Source organism: Puma concolor, chromosome A1, assembly GCF_028749965.1.
Source record: "Puma concolor isolate L17-30 chromosome A1, mPumCon1.1.hap2, whole genome shotgun sequence".
NCBI lineage: Eukaryota > Metazoa > Chordata > Mammalia > Carnivora > Felidae > Puma > Puma concolor.
Window position 1 is genome coordinate 154,157,613 of NC_141667.1, and position 15,265 is coordinate 154,172,877.

At 37.7% G+C, this 15,265-nt stretch overlaps 1 pseudogene; it reads left to right on the forward strand.

Annotated features, from left to right (window-relative positions):
* Positions 1-9,330: 9,330 nt before the first annotated feature.
* On the forward strand, positions 9,331-10,280 carry LOC112856877 (putative olfactory receptor 2W6 pseudogene; annotated as a pseudogene).
* The last annotated feature ends 4,985 nt before the right edge of the window (positions 10,281-15,265 follow it).

Sequence of the window (15,265 nt, forward strand, 5' to 3'; positions counted from 1 at the left end):
CAAAAGAAATAGGAGGATTAAGATCATTTAGGTTAACAAATGTTTCTCTGAAATATGTTGTCTTGAATTTTCTAAGCCATTATTTGTGTTTTTCATTCCCTAGTGGTCTTGGAAATACTATATGCTTAGAAGAAGAGTGAACTAAAATGTGATAATCATTTTTACTTGATAGTTTTTCTTTTTTTCTTTTTTTATTAAAATTTTTAAAAAAATGTTTTTATTTTGAGACAGAGAGAGACAGAGGATGAGCAAGGAAGGGGAAGAGAGAGAGGGAGACACAGAATCCGAAGCAGGCTCTAGACTCTGAGCTGTCAGCACAGAGCCCAATGAGGGGCTCGAACTCATAGACTGCGAGGTCATGACCTGAGTTGAAATTGGATGTTTAACTGAATGAGCCACCCAGGCGCCCCTTGATAGTTTTTCAAATAAGAGTAAAAGAGTCCCTAATATATGAAAAAAATATATTCTTCAGATTGTTTTAAATTTTATTTTTTAATTTGTCATAAAGTCAAATTGTAATTTTTTTTTTGGCAAATGGTTCTGTGAGTTCTGTACACATATATAGATTTATGTAACCACCATCAAGATCAGAATACAAAATAGTTTTATCACCACCCCAAAACTCCCTTGTTTTTATGTCTTCATTGACACAGTCTCCTGCAAACCTAAACTTTGGCAACCGCTCACCTGTTTCCATCACCATATGTTTGTCTTTTTGAGTTCTTAGAACTCTACAAATAAATTCAGTTACCTTGGTTGGTTTTAATATTGGCTTCTTTTAATAAGCAGAATGTCTTTGGTATTTATGCACATTGTTGCATCAGTAGTACATTCTATGTTTTTGCTGAGTAGAATTCATTGTAGGGGTGGCATCCATTTGCTTATCCATTCACTGACTGAAGGATATTTGGGTTGTTTCCAGTGTTGGGTAATTAGAAACACAGGTGCTATAAGCTTTTGAATACAGGTTTCCAAAGGAACATAATATTTTATTTCCCTGGGTTAAAAACTCAGTACTAGAAGATCCAGCAATTGCACTACTAAGTATCTACCCAAAGGATACAAAAATACTGATTTGAAGGGGCACACACACCCTGATGTTTATAGCAGCACTATCAACAATAGTCAAATTTTGGAAAGAGACAAATAACCATTGACTGATGAATGGGTAAAGAAGAAGTGGTATGTATATAAAATGGAATATTTACTTGGCCATCAAAAACAATGAAACCTTGCCATTTGCAATGACATAGATGGAGCTAGAGTGTAATATGCTGAGTGAAAAATGTCAAAGACAAACACCATATAATTTCATTTTATTTTATTTTATTTATTTTTTAAATGTTTATTTATTTTTGAGAGACAGAGAGAGACAGAGTGTGAGCAGGGGAGGAGCAGAGAGAGAGAGAGAAAGACACAGAATCTGAAGACACTCCAGGTTCTGAGCTGTCAGCACAGAGCCCGACGCGGGGCTTGAACTCCCAAGCCACGAGATCATGACCTGAGCCGAAGTCAGAGGCTTAACTGACTGAGCCACCCAGGTGCCCCTATAATTTCATTTTAAAAAACAAAAGTGATGTACATATGGGAAGAGGAAAAGAGAGTGAAACAAAACCACAGGGCACTCTTAAGGATAGAGAACAAACTGAGGGTTGATGGAAAGAAGTGGGCAGGGAGATGGGCTGGATGGGTGATAAGGATTAAGGAAGGCACTTGTTGGGATGAGCACTGGGTGTTATACATAAGTGATGAATCACTGAGGTCTAATCCTGAAGTCAATATTGCAGTGTATGTTAACTAACTAGAATTTAAATAAAAACTTTAAAAAATAAATAAATATTCAGGAGTGGGACTACAGGGTCATAGGGTAAGTATATGTTTATTTTAAAAAGTGCAAAATCGGGGCGCCTGGGTGGCGCAGTCGGTTAAGCGTCCCACTTCAGCCAGGTCACGATCTCGCGGTCAGTGAGTTCGAGCCCCGCGTCGGGCTCTGGGCTGATGGCTCAGAGCCTGGAGCCTGTTTCCGATTCTGTGTCTCCCTCTCTCTCTGCCCCTCCCCCGTTCATGCTCTGTCTCTCTCTGTCCCAAAAATAAATAAACGTTGAAAAAAAAAATGTGCAAAATCATTTTCCAAAACAGTACACCATTTTGCATTTTTACGATCAATGTATAAGGTTTCCAGTTGCCAACTTTATCAGTACTTGGGAGTGTCACTATCTAACTTTTGTTATACTAATAGGTGTGCAATGACATTTCATCATGTCTTTAATTTTCCTAATGCCTAATGACCAATATATCCTTTTCATTAAATCAATCTCTTGCTTTGCTCATTTTAAGAATTGGCTTATTGTTTTTTTTTTTTTCCTTTCTGAAAAGTTTTGAATGTTCTTTAACAATTATGGAAGAAATTCACGTGATGGATGTGTGATTTGCAAATATTCAATCCCAACCTCTAAATTGGGGGATTATTTTATTTTCCTAACAGTGTCTGATTGCAGAAGTTTTCATTTGGATTAAATCCAATGTATCAATTTTTCTGATATATTTGACTTCTGGTGTCATGTTTAAGAGGTTTTTTTTTGTCTAATTCCAGGACAAAAAGATTTTTCTCTATTGTTTCTGCTAAAAGTTTTATAATTTTTCATTTTACATTTGGATCTGTAATACATTTGAGTTAATTTTGTAGAAAGTATAGAGTTTAGTTGCACAATCATCTTTTTTTTGTGTATGGATGCCCAGTTCCAATGATTTGTTGAAAATGCTTGATGAATTGCTTCTGGTTGTTTGTCAAAAATCAATAGACTACATTTCTGTGGATCCATTTCTGGGCTTCGATTGATCTATGTGTTTACCCTCTAACTAATTCCATATTGTCATGATTATTTTAGCTTGATAGCCTTAAGAGCAGGTACTGTGATTTTTTTCTTTAAACTTATTTTGAAAATGTGATCTAAATCTTCTGTTTCTTTTCTATATAAATCAGAAATAACTTGCTGTATCACCGCAATGGCACTGAAATTTTGATCAAAATTGCATAAATCAATAGATCAAATTGAAGTGAATTGGTATCTTCACCATGTTGAATCTTCTTATTCATGAACATGGCATGTCTCCATATGAATTTGTCTCTTTTTTTTGTTTCAAGTGCTCTTTGATATTTAGCATCCAGATCATTTTTACCATAGTCTAGACTCTGTGATAGAAAATTTTCTTTTGTGTTTTTTGGACATTTTTCCCTTATTTGGTAACTTAAAAATGTTATTAATTCATTCTGATTAAGCAAGAACAAAATAAGAGCTTTGGTTTAAATAAATGATTTTACATTCTGCAAAAGAATTTGTGAATGAGGAGAGGGCAAGAGAGGCCCTATCTGATTCTGAGATAAAATGCAATTTTAAGCCCAAAGACGATGGGAGCAGAGGTTGAGGATGGGAGCTAAGTATCATAGGAAGCCTAAACTGTCCACAGTCAAACAGCTTGTGAGTGGTAGAGTCTGGAAATGAATCCAAATCTACAGAGATCTAATGCCGGGCCTTCTTCTGTTCTACCATTGGAAGAAACAATGAACTCATTTGGTTAAATAATAAATTGCTTAGAATAGTGCCTAGGACATAGAACAGAAACAAAAACAGATACTGAATTGTTTTCTTACAAAAGGCAGGAAATTAAGTTTGTTTATACCGCTTGCTAATTAGTATTTTTTTAGATGCACAACCCTGTCTCTCCTATTTAGTGACCATTTTATCAATTTCAATAACCCTCTTCAAGATCGAACTAAAAAATTGTCTCCTCTCTCACTGTGCTACATTTCCTTTGTCAGCAATATGAAACAAGTGTGTAAAATCTAACTTGTAAATTATGGCAATCTTCTTTCTAATTTATGCTAATGCAATTATGTGCATGAATATACAAGACAGCAGCTCTGCCTCATGAATTTTTGCATCCCAGGTACTAAGCAAGGTGTTGAGCAGTGGGTCAGAATTAAAGCTTGTTCATATAAAGAGTTTATGCTTTTAATATTGTTTCCTTAAATGCAATGTAACATTTTCAAATGCAGCAGAAATGTTAGTCAAATTATTTTGTGACTCCAGGTAAATGAGTACTCTATCAGTCTTTTGCAATTTACCAATTAATGTTTAGGATGAGTTTTCTTCTCTCTCATCTCTTGAGTCATCTTAGTGATTGGTCTGAAGTAAAATTGTTTATATGATTTGCCTTGCTCTACATCCTCCACAAAAATCACTTGAGTTATCTCCCTTTAGGGTCTTATCTCTCTAGAGGATGAAAAAAGACCTAAGAACTCAGGCATTTCAGTCGCATAAACAACCTGAGCTCATTCTAAGAAATCTACGGGGACTTAAAGCTAATTTTCTAAAAACTTGAAGAGCTTTAAAATTCCCTCCAGCTCAATGTGTGAAAGGAACATTGGGTTGGAGTGGGGGTTAGTGTTGGCTCCTCTTTGAAGGCAGCAAGGGAAAGGCTGATTTTTTTTCCTGGGATGGCAGAATTTCATCACCCCATTTCAGTGACTACAGAGTGCTAACCACTACCGTCCCCAGCCGCCCTTGTAACTGAGCCTGTAAATTAGCCTGAATACGTACTTCTTCCCTTGGGTCAGCATTTCAGAGAGAGTCAATGTTCCTTGTTTTCTTCATTTCCATGTTGTATGTGAAAAGCTGTATTAAATCCAATGCCAACATTGATTTGGTCAAATAAATCAACTGTGCAACTAGTTTCATCATCTTCACCTTTGTTCCCTAGACATTTGCCATTTTAACTAAAAAGGGGATTCCCAATTAACATGTAATAATTTTTTTTTCAGGAAAACTTCTTACTTTTTGTCTCCCCAATTACCCACCCATGCTTTCCCAAACACTCATATTAATTTAGGGAAGAGCTAATGGGTACATCCTCTCAGGTTACACTAGATGGTGCTAGAAATGATCTGTATATGTGCTTATGCTACTAGCAATAAAAGAGAATCCATTAATTTTATTTATACAGCAATATTCAAAGAACTATAATTTGTACAACATACAAAGTATTTTAAAATCCTGTCTTAAGTGGTTTTGCAGTTTGATTTTCCCAAGAGAACTACAGATCAAAGTATTTTCTTAATCAGAGAAAGGACTTCTGTTTCTGTTGGCCATCTCCAAGTAGAGAATAATTTAATGTAAAGGTTTGGACGTTTCTTTTCACCTGTTTTCTTTGTATCTTTGGACCAGCATCATTTGTCTTCAACCATCTCCACTCTCCACTCATTATACCACCAGATTTCCCCTTCTAAAACTGGAATAGAGATATCGTTCACATGCAGACCTCTGAGTCAGGAGTAGGTTGTTGGTCTGTCATGATAGCAGGATGAGCAAGAGATCAGTTGATGGCTTTTTGTAGCTTGTGAACTTAGCTGAACCTCTTCTTCAAAATCTTGGTGAGGACAAGGGCAAGATGTCGGCCATGGGCTCTGAGCATGCTCCATCCTTGAGAATTCTTTTTCCTCTTGGAGAAATGTCCTTGCTGCCCTTTTTCTGCAACTTGCCCCTTTAACAGGAGAGGGTGACTCTGGGAAGGTGTTTCATCAATCCAGGGACAACCTCTCATCCCAGATCTATTCATCGTTTCTTCTGAGAACTTGATGCAGGTTAGTAAACATGGAAAATAGTGCTGTGGTGAGAGAAAGTTGTTACCTAAAAAGATTTGTTGGCAGATGTATTTCATGTGAGATCATGGGCTCCCAGAACAATGTTCTAGAATACAGATGTTTTTGTATGTTTAGCATGAGTCTTATATTTAGGAATAATTTTGTTACTTTTTCCTAACAAATATTCTGATTTTCATTGAAATAAAACACTTGAGTGCCTTTAAATACAAGTATTTTAAGGAATTCTCTGAAAACCCTGTGATATAGTCATTAATATTTCCTTATAAGAGAAAACCAGTTCTCATGATCATACTCAGGTCCATGAGGAGTTTTGATCTACATTTCAGATCCTGGGACAAAGGTGTTTAAATCCTATTGAAGTCTCATAGATCTGACTAATAGACCATTGCTGTAACAGATAATCAGGAATGTGTATGGTTAGGCAAATATATTTTTCAGATGTGTAATAAACCTCCTATATTTCTACACACTTTTGTCAGTATTTAGTAGTCTCTGTTTGAACATCAATTTCAAGAAGCTTGAGAGCGTTCAGAACAAGCAGTACAAGCTAATATGGTATTCTAAAAGTCCTAACAAACATGTCTGGCATTGTTAACTCTGTTCTATGGTAGAGGAAATGGAGACACAGAGATCTGCAATTCACTCAAGGGAGCTTTCTTAACTATGTGATCTCTAGGGTGTGGTGACTCACCTCAGGCACGTGTACTCAGCCCCATTTTCAATGCCCAATCCATTATAACAAAGGTCTGACAATTCTGGGGCTCCTTATGAAACACCCTGTCATCTGGAAAATGTGCAGATTATCTCCCTTCCATATGTCTTACTTCTAAGTTCATAAATGTCTTTCTCCTCCCCATGTAATTGTCTCACCCCATCCTCTACACCATTACCCACAGATAAGGCAGCTATATGGAAAGAGTTAATGATGAGGGCTTGTGAAATGGGTAAAACCTCTCTAAACTTTTGCCAGAGTGATTATACAGATGGAAAATTCTCTTGTGTAGAGCTAATGGTAGAGACTCTCTTGCTCTGTTGCAAGTTTATAAATACACCTTTAAAATATTGTTTCATTATGAAAAGGAATGGTCACTTTGGGTCCAACAACTTTTTGTGGTCATAGGCCTAATGTTCAGTTGACCCAACAGTGATTGAGTCCAGCAAGTGTACTCTTGCTAACCAAACCCACAGATAGTTGACAAGACTGAATGTTACTTACCAGTAGAGGGAACAATATTGGTATTTAGGGTATGACATTCAGGCCATTAGGCAGAAATCAAGGATGGCAGATCAGGGTGGATTGTGTAAGGATTGTTAGATGATCCAAGGAATATTGAATGTCCAAGACAGATGTGTTTGTTATCTACAATAAGATCTGCCATGCCAATGACACAGGACCACTAAGAAGTGGCTTTCATATTTCTGAAAATGCATATCCTCATGTGCATGATTAAGCCTCCACTTTCTCTTTTCTAAATTCCATATAGTTAATTACTGTGATCTGTTGAGATCATGTATTTGGCTTAGTATCTCTAAGATATCAGACTCCAGGCCTGGAGCAAAACAAGTAGTTAACACATGGGGAAGTATTGAATGATTCCTTATGTTTAGAGAGTAGGCCTTATGTGTTCTTATCCACACACACACACACATACACACACACATATGTAAGTTTGTAAATAATTATTGTCTATGGGTACATGGGATTAAGGAATTATTTTTTTTCTTTAATGGTCTTTGCTTTCTTATTTTTCTGTAACAAACATGTATTGCTTTTGGGATGAATTGTTTGAAAGTAATTCACTGAATAGATGACAGGCCTTTGTGTTTAGGGCATCGCTCTTCAGCCAAAAATAAGAAAGAAAAATAAAAGTGTCATCCCTTTAGGTGTGGTGATTACAAATCAAAAATTACATCTCATTACAAAGTGTTTTTTATTAAATTTTTTTTTCAACATTTATTTATTTTTGGGACAGAGAGAGACAGAGCATGAACGGGGGAGGGGCAGAGAGAGAGGGAGACACAGAATTGGAAACAGGCTCCAGGCTCTGAGCCATCAGCCCAGAGCCCGACGCGGGGCTCGAACTCACGGACCGCAAGATCGTGACCTGGCTGAAGTCGGATGCTTAACCGACTGCGCCACCCAGGCGCCCCACAAAGTGTTTTTTAAATTTAACTTTTTATTTTAAAAATATTCAATGTAAAGAATTTTCTACCAAAAAAAGAAAAAAAATCCCTTGTATTCATGTTATAATTTCCAAATTTGCAATTCATGCTGATGTACTTTAGCTCTTTGTGTGCATTTTCAGTACAAGATCTGCAGATATGCTGTACTCATAACTTAGTTCCCAAGCCATATCTTAAGTTTTCTACAGTTTTCAAGCTGATTTTTTAAAAACTCTGGCTGGAATTGGTCTTTCTATATGGCTTCACCTCAGACCATAACTTCTTCCTGAGTTTAGAGTCTATGACCGATTATGATTGGACCACAGGTGGACATCCCCACAGGTAGACAGCAGAGCTGTGGGATCCATAGGCTTGCATTCATAGACTCTCCATTTACTCCATATTTTAACTTCTCCAGTAGTTTGTGAACCCCAAACAAGTTGATGGCAGGAAACTGAGTCCATACAGCTAGAATTTAATTATTGACATGGAGGACATACATCTTTTTCTGTTAATTTCTGAATTTTAGAGGAGTTTGCAAGTCAAGTATTTGATTGGTGTCTGTTCAATAATGTAAATAGTCAAATTCTTATTGAAGCAATGCAGGTTGACAGGAAACCCAACTCCGGCCTCCCCAAAACTCCCAAACCTGCTGCAAAAATAAACCTGCACAATGATTCTTATTTCCTTTTAGTTGACCTCTGGGCATAGTGTTATGTTGAGCTGGAATGTGCAAAAGGACATCCCTCATTTTCTGCTCATTTTGTGAATGCACATGGAAGGGAAGAAAATCCTGTGCAATCACATCCACTCTGTGCAATCACATCCACTTTTGTTCTTTTGCTTAATGTTACCTTAATCACTGGGTCAAGAGGTAGGACCAAATCATTAACTATTCAGAATCAAGTAAATTCAGGGCTTTCTTATTTCAAGGGTCCCCAGGCTATTACTTTCCTGACTACAGAAGTAATTTAAATATTTTGTACAGAGGTACTGTCTATACTTATACCTGCAGGGCCTACCATATGGTAAGTCATCAATACATTTTTTGTTTTTCAGTTGAGTTTATAATCATGGAAACATGAGAACTGATTATATTAAGTTAAGCTATTGTTCCACAAATTTTAGGGAGTAATTTGTCAGTTAGCAGAAATACACTCAAAGTCAATGGATTCTGAGAAAATTATTTGTTTTTCCCCAAAATTACTTTGTTGCTCATTATATCAGTAAAAGTTTTTTTTAAAGGATCTATCCACTTATTTCACTTAACCAGATTAGAAGATATTGAGGCAATATTGCTTCCATCACTATACAACTTCCATCACTTTACAGACAAATATTTTTAGCTCCTTGCCCTATAATTCCAGGCAATGGTCAGGCAAGTGGACCAGTTAAATAGGTGGAAAAAACCTATTTTCTTGGGACAAAAATGAGGTGCATCATTTTCTGTATGAGTAACACCACACATGTTAACCTCCCTAAACAGGTTTATCAAGCCAAGTGTGATGGAAAGAAATAATGAGAGCTCTGGAAACTTCATTCTGCTTGGGTTCTCTGACCAGCCAAAGCTGGGGATGGTCTTGTTTTTCACTAACATGGTGTTTTACTTTCTGGCTATCACGGGCAACTCGTCCATCATCTTCCTGTCCCTGGTGGACCCTCGACTGCACACACCTATGTACTTCTTCCTCTGCAACCTGTCCCTCCTGGATCTCTGTTACACCTCTAGCAGCATTCCTCAGATGCTGGTCAACCTCTGGGGCCCACAAAAGGCCATCATTTATATTGGTTGTGTCATACAACTCTTTGTGTTCCTGTCTGTGGGTGGCATTGAATGCATTCTTCTTTCTGTCATGGCCTATGACTGCTTTGTGGCTGTTTGCAAGCCTCTTCACTACATGACCATCATGCACCCACAGCTATGCCTGCGACTGGCAGCCTGTGCCTGGCTCACTGGGATTGCCAATTCCTTCCTCATGTCCCCACTGACAATGTCCTTGGAGCGGTGTGGTCACCACCACATCAACCACTTTGTGTGTGAGATGCCAGCCATCATCCGCATTTCCTGCATGGACACTAGGAGTGTTGAAGGCCTGGCTTTCTTCTTGGCCATCCCCATTGTCCTGGTGCCCCTCGCCATGATACTGGTTTCCTATGGTATATTGTAGCCACGGTTCTGTGGATCCAGTCTGCAGCTGGGAAGCGCAAGGCCTTCAACACCTGCTCTTCCCACATGATTGTAGTGTCTCTCTTCTATAGCACTATAATCTACATGTACATGCAGCCTGGGAATGGGGCAAGCCAGGACCAGGGCAAGTTCCTAACCCTCTTCTACTGTCTGGTGACCCCCACTCTGAATCCTTTCGTCTACACACTGAGAAACAAAGATGTGAAGGGAGCCATGTGGAAGGTTCTTGGGAAAGACCACAGCCTGTCGGATGCAAGAGGGCACTGATGTAGGTGCTTGTTTTCCCTAAAGAATGCTTTGTTCCAGGGAGATAACAATGCATAATGTCATATAAGATGCTGGAGTGAGAATGGAGTAAGGTCTTCTCTCTTTCAGGGATCCCAGAATAAATAACTCCTGTCTTTGCTTGCAAGTAGATGGACAGGGCCCCTATGTCCTTCCAAGTGACAGACTCAGTCACAAAAGATAATATGCTGGTGAAGAGAAAAATGTTACTTGTATCAATGAAGTTTTATAGGGAAATAATGAGTTCTTTTCAGCAAACTTGAGAGTCTGATTCCAGAAAATTGTAAAGTCACTATTAAGTCAGATTTGAGGAAAATGAGACCCCAAGCAGAAAAATGTGTGTATGTATGTGTGAGGGAGTGACTATTTGAGGTACACTTGTTCCACTCCATATACCCTTTTATTCTAAGTTTTCTAGACCCTAGTAGAGAGTGTAATGTTTCTTCTTCAGGCTGTTGTCTGCCTCTTCCTGCCCTGTGCAAATAATTTATAACTGCTTCTCTAACAAACAGTGTTTCTTTAAAATTTCAGGTTATATGCCACTTACTGGTTATTAAATCAACTTAACAAGCATTTAAAAGTGAGTGAGAATGGCATGAAATGGAATAGAAAATTTCAGAGAGGATTGAACAAGGTATGGTAAATCAGTTGTGTGAGTGTTTATGTGTTTATGTGTATCAAAGGTTTTCCTTACAGTGAACCATTGCTACAAAAGTTTGAAAGTCACTGACATAAAGAGTCTTTATTGAAACAAGCTCCTAAGCAGGCAGTACTTTTGCACTGGGAAAAAATTAGGGATACAGTTCTTTTATTTTCTTTTTTAAAGTTTTTATTTACATTTCAGTTAGTTAACATACAGTGTAATATTAGTTTCAGGTGTACAATATGGTGATTCAACATTTCCATGCAACACCTGGTGCTCCTCACAAGTCCTCTCTTTAATCTCCATCACTCATTCAGCCTATCCCCCCACCCACCTCCTCTCTGGTGACCATCACTTTGTTCTGTATAGTTAAGAGTCTGTTCTTGAGTTACCTCTAAATTCTTAACAATTCATGAACAGAGGTTCATAGAAGGAAATAGTGGCATGGTAGCTTGTGGACAGGAACAGTGTAGAAAGTAACCAGGCCACAGCTGCTTACTATGAGAACACTTGCCAGGTTAAATGATGATGATGATGATGATGATGATATTAATTATTATGAATATGGAACTATAGTTCATTAACTCGTGGATTTTCACCACGAGTGAAGTAGGAACGATTCAAATTTAAAGGCAAGGCACAGTTTAGCTTACAATATATATATTTTTTCTCAGACTTAAGGTAAAAGGTGAAAATGAGAAAATTTAAGTTGTAAAAATTAATGAAGTTAATAAAATTTCAACTATTCGTAGGAACTAACCAGTCTCTGTAATGGTGAACCCTATGTATCAACTTGACTAGGCCACAGTATCTGGGTATTTTGTCAAACACCAGTCCTGCTGTTGCTGTGAAGGTAGTTTTTAGATAAGATTAACACTTCAATCAGTAGACTTTGAGTAATGGACTTCTCTCCATTATGTGGAGAGCCCTCCAATCAGTCTTACAATAAAATAAGCTGAGATCCCCTTAGGAAGATGGAATTCTGTCTTCAGACCGTGGTTGGTCTTTGGCTGCAACATGAACTCTTCCTTGGGTCTCCAGCCTGTACTGAAGATTTTGAACTTATGTGCCCACAAAATCACATGAGCCAATTCCTTAAAATCTCTCTGTCTACCTGTCTATCTCTCTACCTGTCTACATCTGTGTATCTGTCACCTCTCATCTATCTATCTATCATCTATCTATCTATCTATCTATCTATCATCTATCTATTATCTATCATCTACCTATTATCTATATCTATAATCTATGTATCTATGTATATATCTATCGTCTATCTACCTATTACCTATCATCTATGTATCTATGTATTTATTTATGTATCTATGTATCTATCATCTATCTACCTATTACCTATCATCTATCTATGTATCTATGTATCTATTTATGTATCTATGTATCTATCTATATCAATCTATCCTCTATCCATCTATCTATTATCTATTGATCACCTATCTATTTATCTATATCTACCATTTATCTATTCTCTATATCTGTGCATTCTATTGATTCCGTTTCTCTGGAGAAACCTAATACTTTCCAAAAATTCATAAAAAATAGGTATGTCTAGATTAACTTTTGCATAAGTTTTACTTACTTTTAACCCTAGCTTCTTTAGGTCTATACCCAGTTTTCATATTTCTTTCCTTATGTTCAAACAACTATTTCCTTAAACAAGAGAAACTTTGCATTTATTTATTAATTTTTTAAATGTTTATTTTTGAGACAGAGAGATGGGGGGAGCAAGAGCTTGTGTAGGGGTGGGGCAGAGAAAGAGAGGGACAGAGGATCCAAAGCAAGTTCTTCACAGACTGTAGCAAGCCTGATTTGGGGCCCAAATCCATAAACCATGAGATCATAACTTGGTCCGAAGTTGAACCCTCAACTGACTGAGCCACCCAGGTTCTCCTTTGCTTTTATTTTTAGCCCACACTTCCTTACTGGATTGATAGAAATTAGAAAAACATGTGAGTATTGCAGAGCTTGAGGAGGGCAAGTTAGTTTATGCATATACTACTTTATTGTCTGGTTTCTCTGAATAAAAGAAAGTTTGTGGCAATCTTTCTTCATTTTTGTCTTTATGAAATCTTTGAATTATATTTTCATGGTTTTGCCTCTTGGTGGTCTTGATACGTTTATACTTGTATGTACTAGGTATTGCAAGTTGTGAGTATATGTCACATGTTCTCTGTGTAGCTTCTGGTACCATGTCACATGCATTTAATGTGGGCCTGTATAAACAACAGTGCTAAAACAGGTTTTAGTCTATGTTTAAATAAGTAATTTAGAATTATTAATTTACCTTTTTTTCTTTTTTTTTGGCCAGGAAACAGTCCTATAGCATCTTTCTGTTTAGAGAATCCACCCAATTTTTATATGCCTACAGTATTAATTATAACATGATTGATAAAGTTCCATTAGGATAAGATTGTTAGCATTTTCAACTTTTTATGAAAAAAAAGGGGAGGAGCCAAGATGGCAGAACAGCATGGAAGTTTTTTTGTGTCTCGTGTCCATAAAATACAGCCAGATCAACATTAAACCATCCTGCACACCTAGAAAACTGATTTGGGGATTAACACAACAATCTGCACAACCTGAACCACAGAACTCAGCAGGTACATGATGTGGAAGGTGAAATGGGGGAGAGAGAAGCTGCAGAGGGCAGGGAACTATTTTTGCTTGTGGAGAAAAGATGGAGATGGAGGAGCAGAATAAGGGACAAGCACCCCCCCCCCCAAAAAAAAAGCAGGTAGGAACAACTGCAGGGACTGAATTAAAAAGGGAGAAAGGAGAAAGGGGGAGGTTTGAACTCCATTAAGACTGTATAAACAGGGGGAGCACAAAGCCTGAAACTCCACAGCTTGATACCTGGTAGTGCTCTGGTGAGAAGGGTGAGTTCCCAGGAGCAGAGTGAAGTCTGGGGGGTCTTCAGGCCACATGGGGAGAGGTAGTTCCTCCATAGGGAGGACATCTAGTAGAGGCTGTGTGGCGACACCCACAGGAAAAGGCTCCAGTGGACCTGGGAGAACAACCACATTCTCTGGTGATGGAACAAGGTCATTGGGGTTGAAGCCTGGTGCCAGATGTGTGTTGTGATTTTCCATAAGCCCTGAAACACTTGTGATAATGATCGCGTGAACTTTTTCACGGTGGGCTGGCACCTGGCCAGTCTATGGGCATTGGCAGCTGCACAGTCCCATGAACGTTCCTGGGTAGGGCCAGCCCCTGGCCATTGCTCAGTGTGATCCTCCTACAGATGGACAGAATGGGTCAAAGCTGCAGTCCCTCAGAAAAAAAGGTCAGGGAAAACACCCACATCTGATATAAAACTCAGGAGGGAGGTACTGCCTGGGCCTTGGTCACAGACAGTGTAAAAGTGGGGAGTGGATGGAAGCTGAAGACAAAGGATGGGTTAGGTGTTTGCGGATCAGGGAGAACAGAGTTTCTATACTAGAAACTGGGTAGCTGGGTGATGCCATTTTCACCACTCTCACGCGTGTGCATACACACCTACAAGTGCCACAACAATCCATGCCAGTAAGCTAAGCAGAGCCATCTAGTGGAGAATGAAGCCATTAAACTAAGCCCAACTGGGCCAACCTCGCTCTTCAGAAACACAAGTCTCTCCACCTGCTTAATTTACTGACTATACAGGTCTTCATAGTTTGACTTCTAGGGGAAAATGAAATAATTTCAATTGTATTTCAGTCTTTTCTTTAGTCCATCTATATAATTTTTATTTTTTTTCTTCTTTTCTTCTTTTTCATTTCTTTTCCTTTTCTTGAATACATAAAGAGAAAAAAATTGTTCTTATTTTCAAGTTTTATTAAATATATTTTTCCTTAATTTTATTTTCTACTTTATTTTTTATTTTTGTGTAAATTTTTTCAAATTCTATTGTACTTCCATCATTTCATTCTATTTTAGTGTATTCATATTTTCAAATTTTCAAATGATTTCCTTTTTTTCTTTCTTTACCCTTTTTTCTTTAATCTACCAACCCCTTTCAACACCCAGACCAAAACACACTTAGGATCTAGCATCATTTATTTGATTTTCTTGTGTGTGTGTGCATTTTAATTTTTTAATTAAAAAATTTGATTTTAATTAGTTTTTTACATCACTAAGTCTTTTTGTCCCTTCAAAATGATGAAATGAAAGGATTCACTCCAAAAGAAAGAGCAGGAAGAAATGCCCAGGGACTTAACCAACACAGATACAAGAAAAATGTCTGAACCAGAATTTAGAATCATAACAATAATAATAATACTAGCTGGGGTATAAAATAGATTAGAATTCCTTTCTGTGGAGATAAAAGAAG